This window comes from Danio rerio, chromosome 14 (assembly GCF_052040795.2).
Source record: "Danio rerio strain M-AB ecotype USA chromosome 14, GRCz13ab, whole genome shotgun sequence".
Classification (NCBI taxonomy): domain Eukaryota; kingdom Metazoa; phylum Chordata; class Actinopteri; order Cypriniformes; family Danionidae; genus Danio; species Danio rerio.
The window spans coordinates 6,168,067-6,196,064 of record NC_141034.1 but is presented as its reverse complement, the minus strand read 5'-3'; the positions used below and the strand labels follow the sequence as shown (position 1 = coordinate 6,196,064).

The following is a 27,998-nucleotide window of genomic DNA, read 5'->3' as shown; positions in this document are numbered from 1 at the left end:
TATGGGACGTTCCTTCCCACTTTAAAATGAGGGACAATTAATCTGCCTCTCACCTGAGTTACGCTCCTTCATTATTCCTGCTGACACTCACCTACTTCCTGTTGTCTGAATCTCCAGCAGGAAGTGAGCTTAGCAGATGTTGTGTACAGTATGTGTGTGTGCGCGTGTGCATATGGAAATCCCCCTCTTTCCCAAGGGTGAGGAATTCCAGATGATCGCTCACTCCGTGCTGAAACAGGGATGGAGGAAAACACAGAAACTTCACCTGAAGGCTGGTAGGAACTGTCAAAAAGACCACTGGGTTCCACAAAAATCCCTTCATGTTGTCCTAGCTCAAATAGATTGTTAAACTCAACTGTTTTAAGCAGATTGAATATAACACGATTAAGTTGTTCCAAAATAATCTCAAGATTTGTGTTGTTTCAGCTCATCTTAAATAAATAGTTTGAAAAAGCAGCAGAAGCATATACAATTGAAGTCCTAATGATTCGCCCTCCTGTGGATTTTTGTGTCTTTTTCCAAATGTTTCTCAAATCCAAAGAGCAAGGAATTTTAATATGTTTTTCTCTGGAGAAACTCTTATTTGTTTTATTTCTGCTAGAATAAAAGCACACTCAAAAAATAACTCATTGGATAAACTCAATTTACTCAATTATTAAGGGCAGGATTTCCATCCAATAAATTTGTTTAGCACCAAAAAAAAAAAAAAAAAAAAACTCTTCACACAATGAAATACAATTGAGTTGGTCCAGCATGATTTGATCAATTAAAAGTTTAAATACATTTGTACTTTTATTTAACGTAAACTCAAAGGTCTGATAGTATCACGTGTCTATTATGTGCCGTACATTTACTCGTGTCTTAGTTAATTGTAAAGTTCTCCTAAATGACCTAGAAGAGCCATTTTAAGCATATTTTATGAGTTACATATAGAGTTGGTTAAGTCTGATCTCAGAGCTAGTTTTAGGACAGTTACTGCTCACTGAGCAAAGCAACAAACTGCACTTCTGCTAATTAAGCAGCTGAAACATGGGTGCTTCTGCAAGGTGGAAATCTCAAAACTGAAAGCACTGCATGAAACTCTTCGCAATCTTCAGACTAAGATGAAGATTAATCTTTAGCAAGTGTTTCTATTACCTTTAAACACCCAAGATTACTTTTATTGTCAACATTTCCCTCTCTTAATTCAATCCTATGCTAAGCATGCTGGGAACTACAAATCACCAAACCATGTAGTTGGAGCAAAGCAATTCCTTCATGTTGTCCCAACACAAAACACTTAAGTTAACTTAATGGTTTCCAAATGTAAGTGAACTGAACATAAAACAAATAAATTGGCCAAAGAAATGACAAGATTTGTGTTGTTTCAGCTCGTTTTAACTAAGTAGTTTGAACAAGCAGCAAAAATAAATACATTTGAAGTCAAAATGATTTGTCCTCCTGTGGATTTTTGTTTCTTTTTCCAAATATTTTCCAAATTATGTTTAACAGAGCAAGGGATTTTAATCGTTTTTTCTCTGGAGAAACTCGTATTTGTTTTATTTCGGCTAGAGTAAAAGCGCACTCAAAAAAAACTCATTGGATGAACTCAATTTCAGTGAGGGCAGGATTTCCATCCAATAAATTTGTTTAGCACAGACTCAACAAAACTATTTACACAATTAAATGCAATTGAGTTGGTCCAACATGATTTGATCAATTAAAAGTTCAAATACATTTGTATTTTTATTTATCTTAAGTTCAAAACTCTGATAATATCACGTGTCTATTATGTGCCATCATTTCCAAGTCTCTTAGTTTTATTTGAAGTTCTCCTAAATGACCTAGTAGAGCCATTTTAAGCATATTTTATGAGTTACATATAGTTGGTTAAGTCTGATCTCAGAGCTAGTTTTAGGACAGTTACTGCTCACTGAGCAAAGCAACAAACTGCACTTTTGCTAATTAAGCTGCTGAAAGCATGGGTGCTTCTGCAAGGTGGTAATCTCAAAAATCTAAGCACTACATCAAACTCTTCTAAATCTTCAGACTAAGATGAAGATTAATCTTTAGCAAGTCTTTCTATTAACTTTAAACACCCAAGATTACTGTTATTGTCAACATTTCCCTCTCTTAATTCAATCCTATGCTAAGCATGCTGGGAACTACAAATCACCAAACCATGTAGTTGGAGCAAAGCAATTCCTTCATGTTGTCCCAACACAAAACACTTGAGTTAACTTAATGGTTTCCAAATGTAAGTGAACTGAACATAAAACAAATAAATTGGCCAAAGAAATGACAAGATTTGTGTTGTTTCAGCTCGTTTTAACTAAGTAGTTTGAACAAGCAGCAAAAATATATACATTTGAAGTCAAAACGATTTGTCCTCCTGTGGTTTTTTGTTTCTTTTTCCAAATATTTTCCAAATTATGTTTAACAGAGCAAGGGATTTTAATCGTTTTTTTCTCTGGAGAAACTCTTATTTGTTTTATTTTGGCTAGAGTAAAAGCACACTCAAAAAAAACTCATTGGATGAACTCAATTTAAGTGAGGTCAGGATTTCCATCCAATAAATTTGTTTAGCACCAACTAAACAAAACTATTTACACAATGAAATGCAATTGAGTTGGTCCAACATGATTTGATCAAGTAAAGTTCAAATACATTTTTGTGTTTTTATTTATCTTAAGTTCAAAACTAATAATATCACGTGTCTATTATGTGCCATCATTTCCAAGTCTCTTAGTTTTATTTGAAGTTCTCCTAAATGAACTAAGAGACATTTTAAGCATATTTTATGAGTTACATATAGTTGGTTAAGTCTGATCTCAGAGCTAGTTTTAGGACAGTTACTGCTCACTGAGCAAAGCAACAAACTGCACTTTTGCTAATTAAGCTGCTGAAAGCATGGGTGCTTCTGCAAGGTGGAAATCTCAAAAATCTAAGCACTACATGAAACTCTTCATAATCTTCAGACTAAGATGAAGATTAATCTCTAGCAAGTCTTTCTATTACCTTTAAACACCCAAGATTACTTTTGTTGTCAACATTTCCCTCTCTTAATTCAATCCTATGCTAAGCATGCTGGGAACTACAAATCACCAAACCATGTAGTTGAGCAAAGCAATTCCTTCATGTTGTCCCAACACAAAACACTTAAGTTAACTTAATGGTTTCCAAATGTAAGTGAACTGAACATAAAACAAATAAATTGGCCAAATAAATGACAAGATTTGTGTTGTTTCAGCTCGTTTTAACTAAGTAGTTTGAACAAGCAGCAAAAATAAATACATTTGAAGTCAAAATGATTCGTCCTCCTGTGGATTTTTGTTTTTTTTTCCAAATATTTTCCAAATTATGTTTAACAGAGCAAGGGATTTTAATAGTTTTTTTCTCTGGAGAAACTCTTATTTGTTTTATTTCGGCTAGAGTAAAAGCACACTCAAAAAAAACTCATTGGATGAACTCAATTTAAGTGAGGGCAGGATTTCCATCCAATAAATTTGTTTAGCACAGACTCAACAAAACTATTTACACAATTAAATGCAATTGAGTTGGTCCAACATGATTTGATCAATTAAAAGTTCAAATACATTTTTGTGTTTTTATTTATCTTAAGTTCAAAACTCTGATAATATCACGTGTCTATTATGTGCCATCATTTCCAAGTCTCTTAGTTTTATTTGAAGTTCTCCTAAATGACCTAGAAGAGCCATTTTAAGCATATTTTATGAGTTACATATAGAGTTGGTTAAGTCTGATCTCAGAGCTAGTTTTAGGACAGTTACTGCTCACTAAGCAAAGCAACAAACTGCACTTTTGCTAATTAAGCTGCTGAAAGCATGGGTGCTTCTGCAAGGTGGAAATCTCAAAAATCTAAGCACTACATGAAACTCTTCATAATCTTCAGACTAAGATGAAGAGTATTCTCTAGCAAGTGTTTCTATTAACTTTAAACACCCAAGATTACTTTTATTGTCAACATTTGCCTCTATTAATTTAATCCTATGCTAAGCATGCTGGGAAGTGGGAACTACAAATCACCAAACCATGTAGTTGGACCAAAGCAATTCCATCAGGTTGTCCCAACACAAAACGCTTCAACTGTATACATTTTGAGTGTGTCCGCTCTTGACTCTTGAAACACGCTGTCAGCAGGATCATGCTGGGAACAGAAACCATTCTGATCCCATTTAATAACGGGACAGAAGCAGCCATCCTGTGTGTTTTAGCTGTGCAGACATCAGCTCTCTAACATCTCCAGAACATTCATTAGAGAATTGATAACACACTTCAGCTTGCGTGATCAGATTTGTAATTATTATCATTACTCACGGGCGACACGGTGGCTCAGTGGTTAGCACTGTCACCTCACAGCAGGAAGGTCGCTGGTTCGAGTCCTGACTAGGCCAGTTAGCGTTTCTGTGTGGAGTTTGTCTGTTCTCCCCGTGTTCACATGGGTTTCCCCCAAAATCCAAAGATATGCGCTATAGGTGAATTGAATAAACTAAATTGGCCGTAGTGAATGTGTGTGAATGAGAGTTTATGGGTGTTTCCCAGTGATGGGTTGCAGCTGGAAGGCCATCTGCTGTGTAAAACATATACTGGATAAGTTGGTGGTTCATTCCGCAGTGACGACCCCAGATGAATAAAGGGAAGGAAAATGAAATGAATCATTACTCACAGTTTCTAAAATTAGATCACACATTTTAAAGTTTGTGACTGAACTTTTAATCTTTTTTTTTTTTCTCTCAAGACTTCCAACTTTACAAATCACATTTATTTCTTTTTGCAAATTCATTGCTCAGATTTGTAGATTCCTACATCGTAACCTGATATACGGTGATATAGATTAGGTCCACATGGACATTTTTATACAATCAAATAAAGACTTTTTTTGCGTATTTGGATTTCACAGTTCATTCATTCATTATTTTCCTTCGACGTAGTCCCCTATCCACCAGGGGTTGAACCAGTGGAATGAACCACCAACTATTCCGGCAAATGTTTTCTGCAGCTGATGCCTTTCTGTCCGCAACCCAGTACTAGGAAACACCCATATATTTAACAGAGCAAGGAAATTTTCCCAGTATGTCTGATAATGTTTTTTCTACTGGAGAAAGTCTTGTTTGTTTTATTTTTACTAGATTAAGAGCAGTTTTTCATTTTTTTTAAAAACCATTTTAAGGACAAAATCATTAGCCCCTTTAAGCTATTTTTTTTCCGACTGTCTACAGAACAAACCATCGTTATACAATAACTTGCCTAATTAGCCTAACCTGTCGAGTTAACCTAATTAACCTAGTTAAGCCTTTAAATGACACTTTAAGCTGTATAGAAGTGTCTTGAAAAATATCTAGTCAAATATAATTTACTGTCATCATGGCAAAGATAAAATAAATCAGTTATTAGAGATGATTTATTAAAACTATTATGTTTAGAAATTTGTTGAAAAAAATCTTCCCTCCGTTAAACAGAAGCTGGGGAAGAAAATAAACAGGGGGCTAATAATTCTGACTTCAACTGTTTATGTATGTCATATATGCAACATATACTTTAAAATGTTGCGAAAATTGATGCTTTCCATATATTCTCACCATTGATATTCCACAAAAAAATGTTCAAAATGATTAGTTATAATTTTAAATGTGTTCATAAAGGGCCATATATGAACATACATATATGATTATATTTAAAACCATTTTAAGGTCAAAATCATTAGCCCCTTTAAGCTATTTTTTTTTCGATAGTTTACAGAACAAACCCTTATCATTCAATAACTTGCCTAATTCCCCTAACCTGACTAGTTAACCCAATTAACCTAGTTAAGCCTTTAAATGTCACTTTAAGCTGTATAAAATTGTCTTGAAAAATATCTAGTCAAATATTATTTACTGTCATCATGACAAAGATAAAATAAATCAGTTTTTAGAAATGGGTTATTAATACTATTATGCTTAGAAATGTGTTGAAAACATCTCTCCGTTAAACAGAAATTTAGTAACAAAATAAACAGGGAGTTAATAATTCAGGAGGGCTAATTATTCAACTGTGTGTGTGTGTGTGTGTGTGTGTATGTGTGTGTAATTAAAATGGTTGGAATAAAATATATGTAATATATGGCATTTTTGCAATATTTCTGAATATTGGTTGCATATATGACATTTTATATTTATGAAATTCAAACTTGGAAACTCGTATTTGGCATTTGCATATATTAGCATGTATCAGATTTTCAATTTCTGCTGTTTTTTTTTTTTTTTTTTTTTGCATTAAAAATAAACTGACAGAAATAAATTGGTTTAAACCCACTAAATGATTATAATTTTTTAGATACAAAATAACAATTTAAAAGAAAATTAACTTGCAATTCTGTCTTCACAAATCACATTTGTTATTATTTTTTTCAGAATTGCTAAAAAAAAAAAGAGCTGTCACTGTTTTAGAAGTCTCATGCTCACCAAGGTTTCATTTTTTATTTGTACAATTAAATTCTTATTAGATTATAAGTAGACTGTTATGTTGGGGTTAGGGTTAGTGTAACTTGACATGTACTTGCAAAGTTTCTTATAGTCAGTTAAATGTCTGTTGAAGGAGCAGTATCAACAGATAATAAGCAGACAGACCACTAACACTAAATGGACCATCAATATAGTGTTACCAAAGCTTTTTTTGTTGTTGCACTTCATATCCAGCAAACAGTCTAGACTCTAGAAGAAAATGAAAGAAATTAAGAAATTATAAAAGAATTAGTCTTTTTTCCCCTCTTGGGTTTTGTTTTTTTGTTTTTAATATTTTTAATAATAATGAAACAATAATAATATATGTGCATGATGCTTCAGCATACAAAAGATGTGTAAACAGAAATGCAAAATTGACATTTTCTATACTCCCAGCTTTCTATTTTGTTAAAAAAAAAATTCTCTGTCAGTGTAATACTCTGATGTGCAATATACAACCAGTGCTCTGTGGGAAAACTGTATGAAATGTGCTCAACCCGACTTTCCATCCGTTGTGTGATGAATGAACTGGATGCGATATCATCCGTCATCTTTAACGTCTCCTCCTCGTCTCATTATTTTATCAGACTGCCAAAAAGAAGGATAATTTTTACACAAAATTGGATAAAAAGGATAAAATGATATAAAATCCGCAGATCATGACTGAATTAGGCACGCAGCATGACGACTCATGTAAAGTCAATGTAGTGTGCTGCTGTTTGAAACGTTTACGAGTGCATACAGCAGACTTTCACATGCCTTTATAATATGGCTACAGGTGCATTGAGTTTAGTCCTTTCCTCAATATGCTTTCATCTCTTCCAAAACCCAGTGTTTCAGTGCCTTTCCACACTTTACGGCCTTCACTGAAACAAATAACTCATCAAAATCATTGTTACAATTTGCACGACTTGTATCAAGTACAATTAGCTTGTCAATTTCATGTACTGTAAAATGTACTTAATGTTTAACCTAACACTGCTAATAACAAACTAACTACTAACTAATGAAGTAAAAGTTAATTGAGTATCTTTCATTTTGAGTCTATATTTGTTTAAATTAATCAAGTAACGTCAAGTTCTTGTTTTAGCTGAAGGAACATGCCTTTTTATTTTTTAAATAAAATCAAACATGTTTATAGGTACTGACCTGGCAAGCAGAATACAGAAGAAAGGTCTGGCTGCAGAGTTGAACTTGCATCCTCAGGCTTGCACTCTCAGAATTGCACGCTCAGGCACCCATGCTTCCTATGCAAGTGACGTCATTTACAATCGAGAACTGCACTCGTCACTTGAAATCAACACAAATAAACCAAAAGTTAGTTTCCAGTTCGTTTGCGTTGCCAGTCATGACGTTGTCAAATAATTCCAATAGCCTACTTACGTTGTACAACATGACATACCCCCCCCCCCCCCCCCCCCCAGGCAGTTAGTATATTTATTATATAATTACATGCTTTGATGTAAATTTACCAAAGCATGCTACAATTAACATTTATACCAGCAAAGCTTAGTATTTATATTGACTAAATATCAGTCTAAATGTACACACAAGGGGCCCTATCATACACCCGGCGCAGTGTGGCGCAAGACACAGCGCAATAGTCTTTTAGTAGTCTCAGCTTGGTGCAAGAGTCATTTTGAGGCGTTGCGCTACGCTGTTTAAATAGCAAATGCATTAGCGCTCATTTGTGCGCTCAGGTGTTCTGGTCTAAAAAGGAAGGCGTTCTGAGGCGGACCGCTGGCGCGTCGCTATTTTGAGAAACTATAATAGATTTTTCATTAGACCAAAACTAACCCGATCTAAACTCCAGCGCAGAGTTGCGCCTCGCTCACACACTGCTTAATACGCACAAGAGACCAATAGGCAAATATCTTTACATATGAAAAACTTTAAATATTAAGGATATATATAGGATATAATAAGAATAGATATAGGATATAAATATAAAGGATTAAAATATTACAAAACATATTATATTTTAGCCTACATAAATATGAAAATCCACTGCTTTTATGTCTTCATCTCGGGAGGCTTTTTCAGTTCATTCATAACAATTTGCTTTTGTATAATGTTATTATTATTAGCAGTATTATTTATTATATCCATATTTATATTTGTTTTATTAAAAACAAGCTTAGATTTGCCCACCTGTCAGGTTTTAGACCATATGGGGCATAGCAGGTGTATTTGGAAATAACTCAGTATTTTGACCACACTTGGTCATTATTGTTCATTTATTCGTTTGCTAGAAATTAGAACTGAATTTAGAAATAGTTTTGAAACAAATCTTTGCGCTTAACAAACGAAATTAATTATTTATAGGCTGATTGATATCTGTGCGTAAAGGTTTCCCTATCCAAGAGCGAATGTGAAAGTAGATCCATTATCTCTCATTCTCACGCAGTAGATGCTCTGTTTAACTGTTTTCTGTTAAAAAGCTGTTAACTGTTTTCTAGTGAAATGCTCATTTTTTCCACTTAGACTTACTTTGCGTCCTGTAAATAGCGAATGCGCTCTTGGCACGACGCAGCTGGGTCTTAAAGGGAATGGGAGATGAGACTCTAATTGGTTTATTCTCAAAACACACCTATAACTCATTAAGAAAATAAACTCAACCCTTTTAACCCATGCTCCTTGGCGCAAAGCAGGTTTTCCCGTCCGTAAATTAGCAAAAATGCGTTCTGACACGCCCTGAAAGCGTTTGCGCCCTGCGTTTTGCGCTTTGCGCATGGACCGTCAAAATAGAGCCCAAGGTGTTCTTCCACATTTATGAATGAAAAACACCAGGCAAATTTAAATGTTAGTTTTTATTTTACACAATTCAGGGAGTTGTAGTATTACAACTAACAGATACACATTATTGACTTACAGCAATGATTCTTGAACCACTTGGAGAAACTATTCTTTATAACAATTTTTGATAAGTTAGCACGTCTGCGCCCAGGGCCGGCCCATGGCATAGGTATAGGCCAAATGGCCAATGCTAAGGGCGCTGTACATCCAGGGGGGCACCAGAAATGAGCGCGGTTAAGTTGGTTTTGTTTTCGGTATTCCTGACACGTTCAGTGATAGACGGCAATAACTCAAAAACCTCTTACCCTAAAAAGATCTAAAGTGTGTTTCCTACGAAAAGGCAAAGCTGGTTATGTTTCACAGCTGTCTTTTTCTTTCAGACAGTTACACTTTTCCCCATTTAAAACCATATGAGTGACACGTCTCGTGTATTCTAGAGTCTTTGTTTTGAATCACCTGTACTTTTCAAAAAATGCAGAACAACACATTTTTAGTAGTGGCTTTGTTTAAGTGTGACAGTGCTCGTACTAAAAGAAGCAGCGCGTCCGATTTTCCTGGGCCAGGTAAAACAAAAAGCTCACGCTGATGGTGCTAAAGCAGCCTGCTGAAGTGCACAGGAGACAGATTTGTAAACATTGACTGTGGGAGAGTGAAAGGTTGGCATGTTTAGCAGGAGCCCTCGGGGCAAAAACTGGTTGGATCAAGGCTGATTAAATGTTTGACGTCGCTTCAATTTGAACTGTCATGAGCTTGACAGTGATTTGGCTTTCCCGCTCTCATTTGTGTCTGCAGAGCTGTGATATAGAGAATGACTGGACCGGATCTGAGCATGGGTCAAGTGTGTGTCTTAATCCCAAATCCTCATAATGTGTTTGAGGATGAGGAGGAACCAATCCTAATATTAAAGGGGTGGTCCACTACAATATCATATTTTAAACTTTAGTTGATGTGTACTGTAGTTGTGTGAATATAAACAACATCTCTGAATGTAAGGCTACGTTTACACTGCGAGGCTTAGTGCTCAAATCTGATTATCTCCTCAGATCTGTTTTATTTTTTGCATGGCTGTCCACATTGCTCTTATAAATTTGGCCAATATCAGATTTGCAGTGTGAACAGATCATGATCCTAAACTAAACTGAAAGTACATTACGGAGAGCACAAGCTGTCTAATTGTGCACAGAGTGTGTATACTGTATGAGTAGGCACGTTGTCAGATCGTGCTTATATGATTATTACCCTTTTCACAGACAACTGTGGTGTATTTCATGAACTGTAAAGGGTTGTTCTGCTACTACTAATGTGTATTTCGGCATTTGAGACCTATAATAAGTCTCTTGTGATTAAAAACACTGATCATTTGTGATTAATGACAACCGCGGTGCGTGGCGCTCTGACCACCAGTGCAGTGAACTTATCAAGGGTTATTGAGCAGCCGAACTGACTGAACTGTAAAGGCAGAGTTGGTTTATCTCTGTTTGCAGAGTTATTTCATTTTACTTAGTTATAAACCACAGATACGTGCAGAAGGGGGGTTTGGGTGCTCGAGCACCTGCCCTTTTTATTGTCAGAGAGAAAGTTACTCCCCCTTTGCACACGGATCCCCTATCCTCAACACTTAAGCCTGATTTATACTTCTGCGTCTAAGTTCACACTGCAGGCAAATGTGGCCCGATTCTGATTTTTTCCCCCTCATGTGACAGTGTGAGCAGCCTAAAGCCTGGTTTATACTTTTGCATCAAGTGACCGGCGTAACCCACGTTGCATGCAACGCGCGTAGCTGTGCATTTATACTTCTGCGCGCTGTCTCTGTTGGTCTGCATTATCACTTCCGAAACGCTAGTTGGCAGTGAGGTGTAAATGTTCCTCTGTGTCGAGTTTCTTCGCTGCTGTTTCGCTTTTCTTGAACACTTCCGGGATGTACAAGTGGCTCAAACTCGCTCATTTTGAGGCAGGAACCGGCGGACGTGCAACAACTTTAACTATGAGGTAAACACAAAACAAAACTATCCATCCGGAGCTCCTTGACGGAACTCCACACTTGTAAACAATCGCTCGCGCCATTCGCGTGGCTCTCGGTCCCGCCCAGACTCGTCAGTGCTACCAAGCCGACCAATCACAGAGCTTGCGCTACGCGTTGTTGCGACGGCATACGCCGAGGTTTGACGCAGAAGTATAAATCAGCCTTTACGTCACTCCTCATCTTCGCGACCAACCCATGCCTCAATCGTTAACCAGATTAGTTCACATGCACCAGTTTTCAAAATCTTTTTCTTAAAATGAACAACGCCCTGTGTGCCATTCTACTATGCTGCTGAGGAGTAGATGATGTTTGCAGAACAGAATTATGACGGATGTCGCGCAAAGATTATGTAAAAGTCACATGAAATCCGACAGGACCGTTCACACTGCGGTCGCATTGCAAAACATCAGATCTGTATCTTATTTAAGGCTACATATAAGTGACACAAATCTAAACAGAAAAGATCAGATTCCATGCGGTTTAAGGCTGATTTATACTTCTGCGTCAAATGCACGCGTATGCTACGGCGTTGACGCATTGCCCTACGCCGTGGCCGTCGGCGTTGCTGATGTGCACCTCTCAAAAAATGTGACTACACGTCGCAACGACGCGTAGCGCAAGCTCTGTGATTGGTTGGCTTGGTAGCGCTGATGAGTCTGGGCGGGACCGAGAGCCGCAAGAATAGTGCGAGCCTGATAGAGCGATTGTTTACAAGTGTGGAATACCGTGAAGGAGCTCCGGATGAAAAGTTTTGTTTTGTGTTTACCTCATAGTTAAAGTTGTTGCACGTCCGCCGGTTCCTGCCTCAAAATGAGCGAGTTTGAGCCACTTGTACATTTAGGAATTGTTCAGGAAAAGCAAAACATATGCGAAGAAACTCGACACAGAGGAACATTTACACCTCACTGCCAACTAGCGTTTCGGAAGTGATAATGCAGACCAACAGAGACAGCGCGCAGAAGTATAAATGCACAGCTATGCGCGTTGCATGGACTGTGGGTTACGCAGGCCACTTGATGCAGAAGTATAAACCAGGCTTTAGGCTGCTCACACTGTCACATGAGGGGAAAAAAATCAGAATCGGGCCACATTTGCCTGCAGTGTGAACGTAGACGCTCAAAGTTCACTGCAAAGCGAGACATTGCAGAGTTAGCTTAGCAAAGCCTATAGCGAACGAAATTGGAGACTACAAAAAATACGTCTGCGCTAGTGAGATCACAAGCGCTTCAGGTGATGCGCATTCACTACGTGCAGTGAAGGGGTGTGGCCAGAGGCGCTGTGATGTTATAGCAGAGAAAGCTAAAATGGCGTCCAAACGCTGCTGTTTCCACAGAGCTCCTTCTGTTTCTGTATTTGGGCTTCCAATGGACACGACACACAGAGAGAAGTGCTTACAGTTTAATTTTAATTATGTTCCAGAGAATTATATTAAATAATATAGCTAGCATTTGACAAAGGAGAACTTCCAGAATCTCTTCCAGTTCAGTGCTGGATTCAACTAAAACGTCTCCAACTGATGAAGCTGTGGATTGTGAGCCACAACTTGTAAGTATTTTTATTTTGTTAAAATTGATCAACTAGATTATAAGTGCTCAAAGGAGTCGGTAACACTTTAATTTGATGGTCCATTTGAGTATTAGTAGACTGTCTGCTTAATATCTGTTGATCCTGCTCCTTCAACAGACATTTAACTGACTATAAAAAACTCTGCAAGTACATGTCAACTTACATTAACCCTGTCCCCAACCTAACAGTCTACTTATAATCTAATGAGAATATGTTGGCATGTAGATGCAATGTAACTTAAATTCAACAAAAGGACCATCAAAATAAAGTGACCGATGAGTCTGTGCTCAAATCTACAAGCATTTCGATCATTACTGTTTTTGAAGAAATAATATTTATCTTGTGGGAATTAGTCCAACGCATCATCACAAATCTCACAGTTTGGATCGCACTACGGTTTTTTGAGTCACCATTTTTCGGATCAGCAAAAAAGGGAGAAGACCAATGTCATTTGCTTTGAATTTATGCAAAAATATTACTGCAAAAACCTTTTAACTAACAGAACTTAGAACCTGTAATTTTATAAAAAAAAATTTAAAAAAATCAACAAAGAACCAGCTAAAAAAAAGGAAAATATTCAATGCGAAAAATTAGCTTCGCTACTGTTGCTTATGATGCTAAATATATCTTGTAAAACATAACATATTTATTCTCAGTTAATGATTCCATAATTTAGTTGCAATCAGAATTATTAGCCCCCTAAATTTTCACGGTATGTTCAGTCGTACGAAATTGTACGATTTTTAAAAGGAGGTGTGGCACCTAACCCCACCCCTAAACCCAACCGTCATTGGGGGATGAGCAAATCGTATTAAATTGTACGAATTAGATCGTACAAATTAATACGAATCAGCCACTAAATGAAAAAGTTACGAATTGCCGTGAGATTGTGTTGGTATGTCTGATAATATTTTTTCTTCTGGAGAAAGTCTTATTTGTTTTATTTCTGCTAGAATAAAAGCAGTTTTACATTTTTTAAACAGCATTTTTAGGACAATATTACTAGCCCCTTTAAACTATATTTGTTTTTATAGTCCACAGAACAAACTATTATTATACAATAACTTGCCTAAATACCCTAACTTGCCTAGCTAACCTAATTACACTAGTTAAGAGTTTAAATGCCCCTTTAAGCTGTATAGAAGTGTCTTAAAAAAATACCTAGTCAAATATTATTATTAGAGATGAGTTATAAAAACTATTATGTTAAGAAATGTATTTTTTCCCAATTTCAGTTTAACGGATAGAAGATTTTTTCAACACATTTCTAAACTTAATAGTTTCAATAACTCATTGTTATTTACCAAAATGCATCCCTCAATCACATTCTCATCTCATTTTTATTAGTTAACGAAAATGTCAGTATGTTTTTATTAAAGTAGTCGTCACCATCACTTAATTTTTTTTTTGTTTTCTTCAGGAGAAACTTGTTTGTCATGAAAATTATGACGAAATTTAACACTGTTGCTAAACCACATCACCTTACGTAAAACCTTTTTTTGACTCTTCTGAGACTCTTGAATTTCTCGATTACTGGCAGCCTTTCGTTTTTATGAGGATTTTGGGGACAAAGGCAATACAACAATACCATGCAACATTTTACACTTCATTCTTTTTTTTTTTTTTGCTGACCAGAAAAGCCAAACCCAATTCATCATCTCTGCAAACATGTGCTCCATCTGTTCTGTTGGTTCATTAGAAGCAAACTAAGCTCTTAACTGTTTCGTTAACATTGGAGCTGTTCACTTTCCCACAGTCTCCGGCTACGCCTGTGCTGGCGTGCGCTTTCTCTCAGGTAGCGTGGGCCTCTGGAGGAACACATTGCATAATCCTTTCCCCACCGATGGAAAAAAAGAATGCCTGAAGTATGAGACGAAGGGACTAATTATTCTGCAATATCACACTGGAATCTGGTCGGCGCGAACGTGGCCTCGATTTCCCAGCAACTGAACAAGGTTGGATTCAGTGCATCCCTTAAACAGGGGTAAGCACTCATTCTGGGCTCATTTGCATGTTTTAAAGTTTTAGCTTCATTTGAGGAAGGATGGAAAGTTATAAACATCTTTTTGAAGTAAATCAGAGATGAAAACAAGTGTATTAAGTCTACTTTTTCACTTTATGTTATGTAAATAATTTTTTAAAAAATGCTCTAAAATGGACAAACACAATTTTATTTTTTATTTTTAATATATTTTTTAACCGCATGCTTGGGTTCATCCATATTTATCCATGTTTGCATTGAAGCAACCCAGCACATTTCAATTTAATTTTGTGTTTAATTTCTGATATGAAAATTCTCAGATGTTTCAATGCAAATTTGTTTTAAGATAGACAAAAAAAAATTTTTTGTAAATATTTTAAATATATTTTTTTAACCTAATGCTTGGGTTTATCATTGTGCACCTATAATTGCATTGAAAAAAATCCAGCATTATTTTAGAGAGTGTTTAAATAAATTTTTTGTTTAATTTCTGAGCATTAATTAACAAAAAATAATTCATATCTGAAGACATATAAAAATTCTTTTTTGATGTGGGTCAAAGACGAAAAGGCATTTTCAAGCATTGAAAACAAGTGTAAAGTGTTTATTTTCCTCTTTATGTTAGTATAATATAAATTTTTAAAAATAATTAAAAAAATTCTCAGATGTTTTAGTGCAAATTTGGGTCTAAAACGGGCAAACCCATATTTAAAAAAAATATTTAAAATATATATTTTAACCTAATGCTTGCGTTTATCCATATTTACCAATGTTTGCATTAAAATAACCCAGTTTTTTTTTTTTCATTCAATTTTGTGTTGAATTTCTGATATGAAAATTCTCAGATGTTTCAATGCAAAATTGGTTCTAAAACAGACAAATCAACACAATCTCATGGCAATTCGTAACTTTTTGATTTAGTAGCTAATTTGTATGAATTCATACCATCTAATTCGTACAATTTAGTACGACCTGCTCATCACCCAATGACGGTTTGCCACACCTCCTTTTTAAAATCAACTGAACTTGTACAAATTCGTATGAATTAGCCACTAAACTGACAAAACGTAAAATACAGGCTGGACAACACATTAAAAAAAAAAAAAAACATTTTACATTCATTTTTAATTTAATGCTTGGGTTTATCTATATTTACATATGTAGACGCATTAAAATTCAAGCGTTGAAAACAAATCTAATTGTTTATACAGTTGCAATCAGAATTATTAAACCCCCTTTGAATTTTTTTCTTTTTAAAATATTTCCCAAATGATGTTTATCAGGTCAAGGAAATTTTCACAGTATGTCTGATAATATTCTTCTGGAGAGAGTCTTATTTGTTTTATTTCAGCAAGAGTAAAAGCAGTTTTTAATAAATAATAATAAAAAATGTATACATTTAAGGTCAATATTATTAGCCTCTTTAAACTAGAAATTTTTTTGTGAAATATTCTTTAATGTCATCATGGCAAAGATAAAATAAATCAGTGTTTAGAAATGAGTTATTAAAACTATTGTTTAGAAATGTGGGGAAAATTGGGCGGAAAAAATATTTAGGGGGCTAATAACTCTGATTGCAACTGTACATATTATTTTTCATTGATGCCCCTGAATCATTAAAGCTAAACCATCCAAATAACCTCTGCGGTAAACTGTAAATGTAATGTGGTAAATTTCAGCACCTTATATATTTTTTTCTCTCTTCTGTTTAATATATAACCCGATTATTTGTCTGCACAGCATTGCCATTGGCATGTGTCAAAGAGTTCATTTACATGTTTGGTTTTCTTCTTCCAGAGCGCCTCTGTGTGTATTTCTCTGTAAGAGGTCAGGTACATCACAAAAAATAAAAAAATAAATAAAAAAATGACATGTTAACACACTGTCTAGATGCAGCCCAAAAAAAGCAAAGAAGCATTTCAAGTATTTGTGGAGAGCTTTCAGAATGGAAGTGGAACAATACGATGGCCCGAGGGGAAAATAAGTGATCGTGCTGGTATGTTTAGATTAGACCGAGAGGAAGCCATCATTGTCATTGTCAGATTTCAGGGTTTTTTTTAATACCACACTGAGTTCTGACATTCCTCTTCTAATATGTTAGACTGACAGGTAAACCATTGTATTTGTACATATTGTGTAATGCGTCTCCGTTATTGAGATCCTTTACATTTCATGTTGTAAAAGTAAAGTTCTTCTCTTACATCATGCCTGTTTGCAGGACGGTTGCAATAGTTGTGGGTTGCGACGTGTGCCATTTGATTCATGAAGTGGTAAAGACCGAGCTGCCAGTTTTAAGAGAGCAGGCCAAGCTTTATTAATAAGAGACAAGGCGCGCTTCCCTTAACATGTGCCAACATGCGAGTGCATTACCTTCCCGGCTGGCTATGGCAGAGATGTGAGTTGCATTCCACTACCCACAAAAACTCTCAGCTCTCAGCACAGAGACACATTAGAGAGAGAGAGAGGGGCCAGTTTGGAAAGGATTTCCATTCAGGTTTTAATAGCTTGTCAGTGGTTTCTTAGAAGCTGCTGTGTGGTTAGTTTGTGGTTTCTCGGTGGTTACTCTTGTAAAACGAGGTGAATCATGAGTCTTCGTTAACAGCCAGAGGACTGTTCCTCAACCTTCATCTATGAAGGGCCAATCTAAGCACAGGGCTCATTTGTAAGGATGCCTCAATGGGCCATTTCGCAGATCGCCCTAATTATTGCAAACAAAAAATGGGCATTTCTGCTATTAGTTCTAGAAACTATGAATAAATTCCTCCAATAAGAGAGCACCAAACATCAAGATGATTTCAATTCTCCAGTCCAAAAATAAATAGGGTATATATATATATATATATATATATATATATATATATATATATATATATATATATATATATATATATATATATATATATATATATATACTGTGTGTGTGTGTGTGTATATATATATATATATATATATATATATATATATATATCATGCCAGTTTTATATATATATAGGTTATATAGGCGTCATGGTGGTGCTATAGGTAGCACAATCGCCTCACAGCATGAAGGTCGCTGGTTCGAGCTGGGTCAGTATGCATGTTCCCCTCCGTGTTCGAATCGGTTTCCTCCAAGTGTTCTAGTTTCAAAAGTCCAAAGACATGCGCTATAGGTGAATTGGGTAAGCTAAATTGTCCGTAGTGTACTGTATATGTGTGATTTCAATTCATCTTTATTTGTATAGCACTTTTACAATGTAGGTTGTGACAAAGCAGCTTCACACAGAAGATTATAGTGAATTAAACGGTGTAGTTCAGTTTTCAGAGTTCAGAAGTTCAGTTTAAACTAGCTCAGTTCAGTTCAATGTGTTTTAATTGTGTGAGTGTGTATGGATGTATAATATATATCCCCTCACCAGCCACTTTATTATGTACACCTGTCCAACTGCTCATTAACACAAATTTCTAATCAGCCAATCACATGGCAACAACTCAATGCATTTAGGCATGTAGACATGGTCAAGAAGATCTCCTGCTGTTCAAACCGAGCATCAGAATGGGAAAGAAAGGTGACTTAAGTGACTTTGAACGTGGCATGGTTGTTGATGCCAGACGGGCTGGTCTGAGTATTTCAGAAACTGCTTATTTGATTAATACTGTGATTTTCACGCACAACCATCTCTAGAGTTTACAGAGGATGGTCAGAAAAAGAGAAAATACCCAGTGAGCGGCAGTTCTGTGGGCATCGCTCACTTTTAATGCCAGAGGTCAGAGGAGAATGGCCAGACTGGTTCCAGCTAATAGAAAGGCAACAGTAACTCAAATAACCACTCGTTAAAACCGAGGTCTGCAAAAGAGCATCTCTGAACACACAACACGTCCATCCTTGAGGCAGATGGGCTACAGCAGCAGAAGATCACTGCTGGTGCCACTCCTGTCAGCTAAGAACAGGAAACAGGCTACAATTCACACAGGCTCACCAAAATTGGACAACAGAAGATTGGAAAAACGTTGCCTGGTCTGATTAATCTCCATTTCTGCTGCGACATTTGAATGGTCGGGTCAGAATTTGGCATCAACAATATGAAAGCATAGATCTATCCTGCCTTGAATCAACAGTTCAGGCTGGTGGTGGTGGTGTAATGGTGTGGGGGATATTTTCTTGGCACACTATGGGCCCATTAGTATGAATTAAGCATCGTGTCAACGCCACAGCCCACATAAGTATTGTTGTTGACCATGTCCATCCCTTTATGACTAATGTGTATCCATCTTCTGATGCCTGCTTCCAGCAGGATAACGCACCATGTCATAAAGAACGAATCATCTCAAACTGGATTCTTAAACATGGCAATGAGTTCACTTTACTCAAATGGCCTCCACAGTCACCAGAACTCAATCCATGAATATTTCAGGAATATTTCCAGTAGCTTGTTGAATCTATGCCAAGAAAGATTAAGGCAGTTCTGAAGGCAAAATGTGGTTCAACCATATACTAGTAAGGTGTACCTAATAAAGTGTCCAGTGAGTGTTTATATATATATATATATATATATATATATATATATATATATATATATATATATATATATATATATATATATATATAAATGCCTTTATTATGTAAATAAACAGCTTGAATCTGAGCTGCATTTAATGACTTGTTTAATTACATCTTAAGATAACATTTTAGAAACTTTGAAACAAAAACATTTGGATTAAATATTGATTATTATGTGTAATTTTTTTAGTTATTGAAAGAAATTAGAATTCAGTGTTTAATTTTTTTTTTAAGTTGTCTTAAAAGTATTTGTTCTTTCCCAGAGATTAAATGTTTTTGTAAAGTAAAAAAGAAATGAAAAGACATTTTGTTGAAGTCTACAGTTTTTAAAGTAGCAATTTCCGAAAGCAAGTGCTAGAATTTTGTCCTACTAATTGCCTATTTGTGTTTTAGAGACTTATCTTGATTGATTCACCTCCAACATAAGCTCTGTATATTTACATCCACAAAGACCACTTAAGCTTTTGAAACTGACTCTGCGAACAATTTCAGACTTCGCCTTTTCCAGATACATGAGCTAGCCCGTGAAACGTAGTAACTAAAAAGGGTCATTTGTCACTTCTAAACATCTCCTGAGTGAAATAAAATGAGCGATATTTGTGCAGATCGGGGTCCCAGTGGTTTCTGCACTTCAAAAGCTCTGCGCCGGGTCACCTGTAGCTCTCTGAGAGTGATGGGATGAGGTTTGAGGTTATTTTCCTGGACTTCTGGAGACTCTTACTGAGATGAATTGAAGCCATTTGCAGCTAAATGGTGTGTGACAGGCTGTATGATTTGCAGGCTTTTTGTTACAACGCGACTGCCTCTATCTATCGTTACAGCTCGGCCTTACCATGCGAACGGTGAAATCCGAATCAGGCAAAAATAATCTCAGCAGGCGGGAGTGAGGTCATAGATAAACACCTGGTACGGATCACCTTTTGTTGAGGAAGAGAAGCGAGGTTAATTTACTACAGTATTTACTAAATGCGAAACTCTTGGAGCTTAGCGATTAGCGCACGTTGTGACATGTCATTTCTCGACCTCGTTTACCCCGTCGTCTCTCTACTGTTTCCACTTCAATAACGAAATGAATTCAAAACTGTTCACCTAAAAAGTGGGATAAAGTCAAACCTGTCAATGTGCTGCTGAAATAGTGTTTCTGTGAAAGCAATCCAGAGTAGACAGACTGGGATCCCTAATTACCACATTAAGTCTCGCTGCCTTGGAGAAAGCAGGGTGTATTTACTGTGTACTTGCCGACAAGGCCTTCCCATTCAGCACACTTTCGACTAATAAACCAAACCCTCAAATGAAGTAGGATGTAGTATCTTATTATAGAAGCGTTTCTTTTGCAATTTTTAAGACGTACCTAGTTGTACCCAGTCTGGCTTTTGACTCAACATAGACTCTTTCCTTACACTGTAAAAAAAAAAAAAAAAAAAAATTTACAAAAAAAATTTTTTTATAGTTTTTTAAATAAAATTAAAAAAAATATATATATATATTTTTTAAGTAATTTTTTGTCATTTTAAATTATATTCAAAACTCAGTAAAATGACAAACAATCTCTCTAAATTAACAGTTTGACTTTCATTTTAGGTACTTTATCATTAAAGACAAATTACTGACATTTTTGTTTTGTTTTTTACAGGGAAATTACAGTATTATTTATACAGTATTTTTTCTATTATTTTAAATTATATTCAAAACTCCGTAAAAAATACAAACAATATCTGTAGATTAGCAGCTTGACTGTTATTTTATGTATTATATAATTAATGACAAATTACAGCAATTTGTCTGTTTTACATAATAAAATTGCCGTATTATTTATACTGTTTTTCCAGTTTTTTTAAGTACATTTAAAATCATGTTAAATTAAAGTAGTAAATTGTAATTACTTGTGCGCCTCGCTATATTAAGGTTTATGACAATGATAATATCAACTTTTTAAATTCTTGTAATTTTAAAGTAAACCCTTATTAGATTTACTTTTAAATGTATAGTTATATTTAAACTCTTTTTTATTTTATTTTTAATTTTTTTACTTTTTTGTATTTTTACATTTAAACACTGTTAAAAATTAAACGTAAAAAAAAAAAAAGGTAAAATGACTGGCAGCTATGGCTGCCAAACAAAAGCATAAAATTACGGTAAAATGTCTTTGTTAAACAAAAGTGCAAAAATATTAAATTTACAGATTATTAAATTTAAATTTACTTCATTTTAGCGGCCGAATGACTGCATCATCCGGGTAATTAAAGTGCACTTATTATTTTTAGAGTTTTCAGTGTGAACACACTACTTACACTATTTATTCTACAAAATGGCGTAGAATAGTGCATAAGTATGCGATTTGGGACGCAGCTACTGATTGGCTGGTTCAGGTGTGTTTGATCAGAGATGGAGCTAAACTATGCAGGACACCGGCCCTCCAGGACCAAGTTTGCTCACCCCTGGTGTAACTTTATTGAACGGATTTGATCATAATACTTTAGGAAAAGTCTGTAAAATAACATGTTCTGTAAACATTTTAATGAAAATATCTGTAGAATTATACATTTTTGCACTTTATTTCAACAAAGAAATTTTACCGTAATTTTATGTTTTTTGTTTGGCAGCCGTAGCTGCCAGTCATTTGACTTTTTTTATGATTTTTTTTTTTTGCAGTGTGATACTTCTTGTGTCAGTATTTTGTTGCTCAAAAGGGTATCAATTAGTGGACAATTTTAAAATAGTTAAGACATCAAATCGATTCGCATTTTTGACATGTTTTTGATGTCAATTGGACATCAAGATGATGCTAGGTAGGATAACCTCAAACAGAACTGAGCAGTGACGACTAAATTTACATACACTCTCTTATGCACACACACACTCATTCACTTTTTTATATTATAATACTTGTTGTGTCGGTATTTTGGTGGTCAAAAGGGCATCAACAAGTGGATGTCAAATAGGCATCAAGGTTTAGACATCAAATTGATTTACATTTTTGACTTGTTTTTGACTTCGATTAGACATCAAGGTGCCGCTAGACAGAATAACCTCAAATAGAACTAAGCAGTGACGATTAAATTAAGAAAACTGATTTGAAAGTTCTCAAAATTTGGTCTCAGTATAAATATGCATGTCGACTCCATTCTCTTTTTTCTGTCATGTCTTCCAAAAAGATGCAAGTTTCCAAGCGAATAAAAGACAATGTCAACTGTTCGCTTAAAAATGTGGATCTCTCAGAAAAGTCTGTGTCTTCTTCAGAAAACATCTGCTACCGAAAGCCAGACAGGTATTTTAAGAGTTGATTGGTCATGGATGATTCTCTCTCTCTCTCTCTCTTTCTCTCTCTCTCTCTCTCTCTCTCTCTCTCTTTCTCTCTCTCTCTCTCTCTCTCGCTCGCTGAAAGCCCAGAGGCTAGTATTTCACTGATTACAGAGTGGCCATATGTGAATGGTTGTTTGTGTATTGACAGAACAAAGGAAACTCGGGCTCTAAGGAGGTGTTAGACAGGGGAATGGATCAGACCAGCCCATAAAGTGCTCAAGAGGGGGGAGACCAGACTAGTCCATTGAGTTGGAGCTGGTTTCAGCTAGATGGAGTGGGACACACAGTACACCTCCAGCACACTTCTCAGAAAGCATCTACTAATCTGAGTGCGTATGTGTGTGAGATGATGTAAGAGAATACACCTGTGAATTCAAACTGAAGAACATGGCTGGTTCCAGTGTTGTCTGCTTCCCCGAACAAAGCGTCTCTGTTTTAAAACAGCAAAGTGCCCTTAGCTGACCCAATCTGGAAGCAAAGGTAGTGTTTACTGTAATCGGAGATACTGTTTTTAAGATAATTGAACATTGTTGAGGACTAGGCTTCTGTTCGGTGACACTACTTCATTGTGTTTTATTAAACGGATGATGTAAACAAGGCTATCTGGCCAACATCCAGGGCCAGGTAATTCTCTGACTGACACCGCAAATTTTGATCTGTCAGCAAGTTAGACGTTTTCGACTCGATGTGAAGACTGAATGTGTCATGGTGTAATTGCTGATCTTATTTAGGAAAATAACTTATTTATTTATTGATTTTTTTAATTGAAGCATGTATGGCTGGGTTTCACAAAACCAACATGAAGGAATTAAGTTAACTTATTAGTATTTACACATTTAAGTGATTTGAACATAAAACAATTAGGTTGTCCCCAAATCAAAAACCTCAAAAATTGAGTTGTTTCAGCTCATTTTACATAAGTAGTTTGAACAAACAGCAAACATCGTTTTTTCAAGTGTACAGTTGAAGTCAGAATTATTAGCCTCCCTGAATTATTAGACCGCTTGTTTATTTTTCCCCAATTTCTGTTTAACAAAGAGATTCCAACACATTTCTAAACATAATAGTTTTAATAACTCATATCTAATAACTGATTTATTTTATCTTTGCAATGAAGACAGTAAATAATATGTTACTACATATTTTTCAAGACACTTATACACAGCTCAAAGTGACATTTAAAGGCTTAACTAATTAGGTTAACTAGGCAGGTTAGGGTAATTAGGCAAGTTATTGCATAATGATGGTTTGTTCTGTAGACTATCAAAACATATATAGCTTAAAGGAGCTAATAATTTTGACCTTAAAATGTTTTATAAAAACACTGCTTTTATTCTAGCCAAAATAAGACTTTCTCCAGAAGAAAAAAATATTATATACTGTGAAAATTTCCTAAATCTGTTAAATCTTATTTAGGAACTATTTAAAAAAGAAAAAAAAAATTACAGGGGGGCAAAAAATTCCGACTTCAACTGTAAATTCTGACACCTGCTTATAGAAATAACTAAAAAGCAATTGATTATCGTACTAAGATGTTTAGATTATTAATAAAATAGGAAAAATCCTAGTAGTTTGAATTAAAGTGGCAATGAATAAAGATCTGAAATGACAGTTAATCAATACTTTGGGATTGCATTGTGCAGGCTCCTGCACACATAGGGCTCAACCTGTGCAGTGCACATGCCCTTTTTAGTCTTGGATAGAAAGTGCCCTTCCAAAATGATCAAAAGGGCCCCCGCAACCCCCCCCCCCCCACCCCCCGAGCTTCAGTAGTACACGCGCTACCGCCCCCCCGCTTTACAGTACGCGCGTGACAACACCGCTGATCAGAACGCACGTTGACGACAACAACAATGACAAACAATGAAAATGATCTTTTATTACTTTTTGCCTCAGTCAATTTTTTGCACGTAATCCTTTACCAACAATAAAATATATATTTTTTTACTTTTATTTTTTTGACCTTTTATTGCCTTAAAGTCAAAGTGTGAAGATAATCCTTTAATAACAACAAAAATTTTCTTTTTGACTTTTAATTTTTTACTTTTTTATTGCCTCAATGTCAGGTTTTTTACCAACAATGAAAATATCAATTTTTTAAATATTTTTTTTTTACATTTTATTTGACTTATTACTTTTTCTTGCCTCAAAGTCCGATTTCATAGATAATCCTTTACCAACAATGAAAATAATCTTTATGACTTGTATAATTTAACTTTTCATTGCCTCACTGATTGAAGTCATCCTGGTGAAATTAAAGCAATCAAACCACTTTTGTTGTCCAATTCAGTACATTTTGCAGCTAACTCACCTCCCACTTGTTTTTAGGTCCTCTGCAACCCCGAGCTGCCATTAAACCAGCACTTCAACCTCCATCCAGCCTCCACCATGTCGTCCGATCTGCTGGTAGGATGTGCCAAAGAAACCTGCTGTTCCCAAAGCAATTACTCCGTCCACTTTGAAACATCTACTCTATTGTGACAAGCTCTGACAGCCCGGCTCTTTAAAATCTATTAAACTCCACAGCAAACACTCCGCAAAAAACGACTGTGGAATAATTAAGGAGCGCCGAGTTCACCGAGCCGTGGAAATGGATGCAGTCATGAAAATAAAAACATATGTTAGCGGCTAGTGGCAAGGGAGCTGTAGCGAGTGTTTATGACGTTGGATGGGGAACGCAGAGCACGAAGGGAAATATCATCATTAGCGCCCCGCTGCGCAGCCTGGTCGCAGGCCACACTAATGCACTTGCATGGACTGGCCAGGATTTTCACCACATTGACAGAACTATTATCTAATACTCCTTTAACTGGGTGCTGGTTCAGAGCTAGTGCTAATGCCAAGGAGTTGGTTTGAGTCTCTTTAGGAACTGGTTTTCCTTAGAGTGGACCCACATTTTCAGGTTTCTCAGTAGCGGATGTCGTCATAGTTGGGTAAACTTAGAGCGCAGTGAATGGGAGAGTACAACAAATATTTGTTTACAATCTTATTTGCTGAAATAATAAAAGAAAAACTCCACGATAGTGTTATCAAGACTTTCAGAACAAGAAAAAAACAGTGTGAGACTGATAACGGCAGCCAGAAGAGAGAACTCAAATTTACTGTCCTCCCCTATAGATGCTGCCTCATAGATGCTGCATTACATCCACCTTGCACAAGCTGTAATTCATTTCTTTGGAATTTGATGCAAAAATTATAGAATACATACACAAATACATATAAATGTTATGCATTTAAAAAAAATCTAAATTTTTAAAATTTTCAAGAATTTAAGATGCTGATGACTGTCAAACATGTCGTACTAGCTCCATAGGGAGCCACGTTGAGCTTAAAGGTGCTGTATGTACGTTTCCCCCCTACAACGTGACAGACCCAGCTATTTAGCTTATGGTTTTTTAGACTAATAAAATACAAAAGACAAGAGAATGAGGATGTTAAATTAAACAAACATAAACCTCCACTTTCAAAGATCACCTACAACTTCGCTGAGCAATAGTCACAGCACAGCACGTTTTGTGGCCCTCTTGAAACATTTGCGTTGTGTTCCATTGTTTTTGCAAGTGTTGTAGAAAAACTCAGCATGTTTTATTAATTTGTTTGCGTTGTGAGAAAATGCTGCACATTTTCGTAACTTGTTTACGTTGAGGGAAAATGTCCTATCCTCTAGTGAGCACAGAGATAAGTTAATATATTATTAATGTAACCACGTACACTGTTTCTGCTTATTTGACCGATCACTTGCATTTATTTCCTATAATAGATAAACTTATTATACGCTATACTGTTATAATGGCCGTTATTGATTATCAAAACTGATATTCAGCATAAGAGAGTGTATGTTTCGTATTTTCAATGAAAATGAAAGGAGACAGTTATGTTATAGGTTCCATTTTGTTATGCATACAGTGAAGATGACGCTCATTTAAATATGTAGCTACACGATGCCTCAACATTATTGGTGTCTGTTAAGTTGCAAAAACAAAATGGATGGTCCCTTAGTCAGGTTTAATTTTATTGTTAAGAAAAGGAAACAACGTAGCCAGGGTGATTAAATGAGGTTTTAAAGTACACTGATCCCTTTGAAGATTCACCCGACGTGTCCTCGGGAGTTTGTTTTCCATATTAACTTGCGAAGTCTGAACTTATTAGAAGAGGATGCAGGACTGAACTTTGTGTAGGCTAATTAATATTGAGGAAAAGTTCCAAGCAGATCTGTTCAGATCAAAAGTTCAAATCAATCTGTTTCAGATGTCTCCATTTTCCCCTATCCACACTAACACGGAGCAGCAGCATTTTAAAATGAAAATGGCCTCTTTAGCGTTTCCAAAAAGCTCCATTTTCGGTGCTCAAAAATTCCTGCGTAGTGTGGATGGATGGCGTAATCATAGCAAAACTTATGCGTTTTAAAACTTAAACGTATTCATGTAAACGGGGCCTTAGATCTAAGCTCTGACCCAGCACTTACAGTGCTTTTACCCCTAGACGTTTGTTTCAGAACCTGGCATGATTGCACTTTTAGCTCAGTTCATTTGGGTAGATGTGAAACCTGCAATTATGCTTTGATCAACACCTAAACAATCGATCTGACACAGCCTGAATGAGGTGGTTTCCGCTCAGTTGAAATGAACTCTAGAACAGCTCGGTTGTAAGACAAAAACAGAAACCAAAAAGTAAAATAAATAACAGGATGAAAATGTGGTAAAATCTGAAAACTTGGTAAAAATCATGCTGACATGAGAGCTTTTCTTTTTCTGGATTGCTTTGTAAAATTGTTGGTTGGGTTTAATGAAGTGGGTGGGCAGGTCAATCAGTGCTTTTGAAGACACTATTGGTTGTGTTAAGAGAAGGAGGAATGTGTCAGTCGATCGGTCAGCCACTCATTCGATCAGTTGGTCAGTCAGTCGACAAACAGCCTCCGGTGGATTTACGCAGGAACAGCAGGCACGAATGGCACTCACAAGAGAATTTCGATATCTGAAAAAGCATACACAGCGACCTCTGGTGGATGCGTGAAAACAAAACTGCCAAAAAAAAAAAAATGTAGCTCCTGGGACGTCTTTCGCAATCTCCAGAAATGTATATAGCGGTACGTTTTTAGAATGAGCCTGGGTTGTAATTCTAGAAAATAAACCAAACTCTGAACAATGTAAGAGAGTTTACTCGCACCTTATTTGTTTGAACTATGCCATCAGACACACATCATAAGTCATTAATATTGGATTAGATTTAGGCCGTCAGCGTCTAAGAACAATGCTGTTTTGACATTCAACAACTGGAAATGACATGTCATATTGATGTCAAATACTGACA

The 27,998-nt window shown here is 36.0% G+C and overlaps 1 long non-coding RNA gene across 3 annotated transcripts; it reads left to right on the top strand.

The window, feature by feature from the left end:
* The first annotated feature begins 28 nt into the window (after nucleotides 1-28).
* LOC147833839 (uncharacterized) lies at nucleotides 29-27,838 on the top strand. 3 transcript variants are annotated; one of them, XR_015507200.1, is made up of 2 exons: nucleotides 29-275; nucleotides 25,017-27,838. It is a non-coding gene; the product is annotated as an uncharacterized LOC147833839 (long non-coding RNA). The 3 variants fall into 3 exon arrangements; XR_015507198.1 differs by lacking the exon at nucleotides 29-275 and adding an exon at nucleotides 14,624-14,851; XR_015507199.1 differs by lacking the exon at nucleotides 29-275 and adding an exon at nucleotides 22,809-23,168.
* The last annotated feature ends 160 nt before the right edge of the window (nucleotides 27,839-27,998 follow it).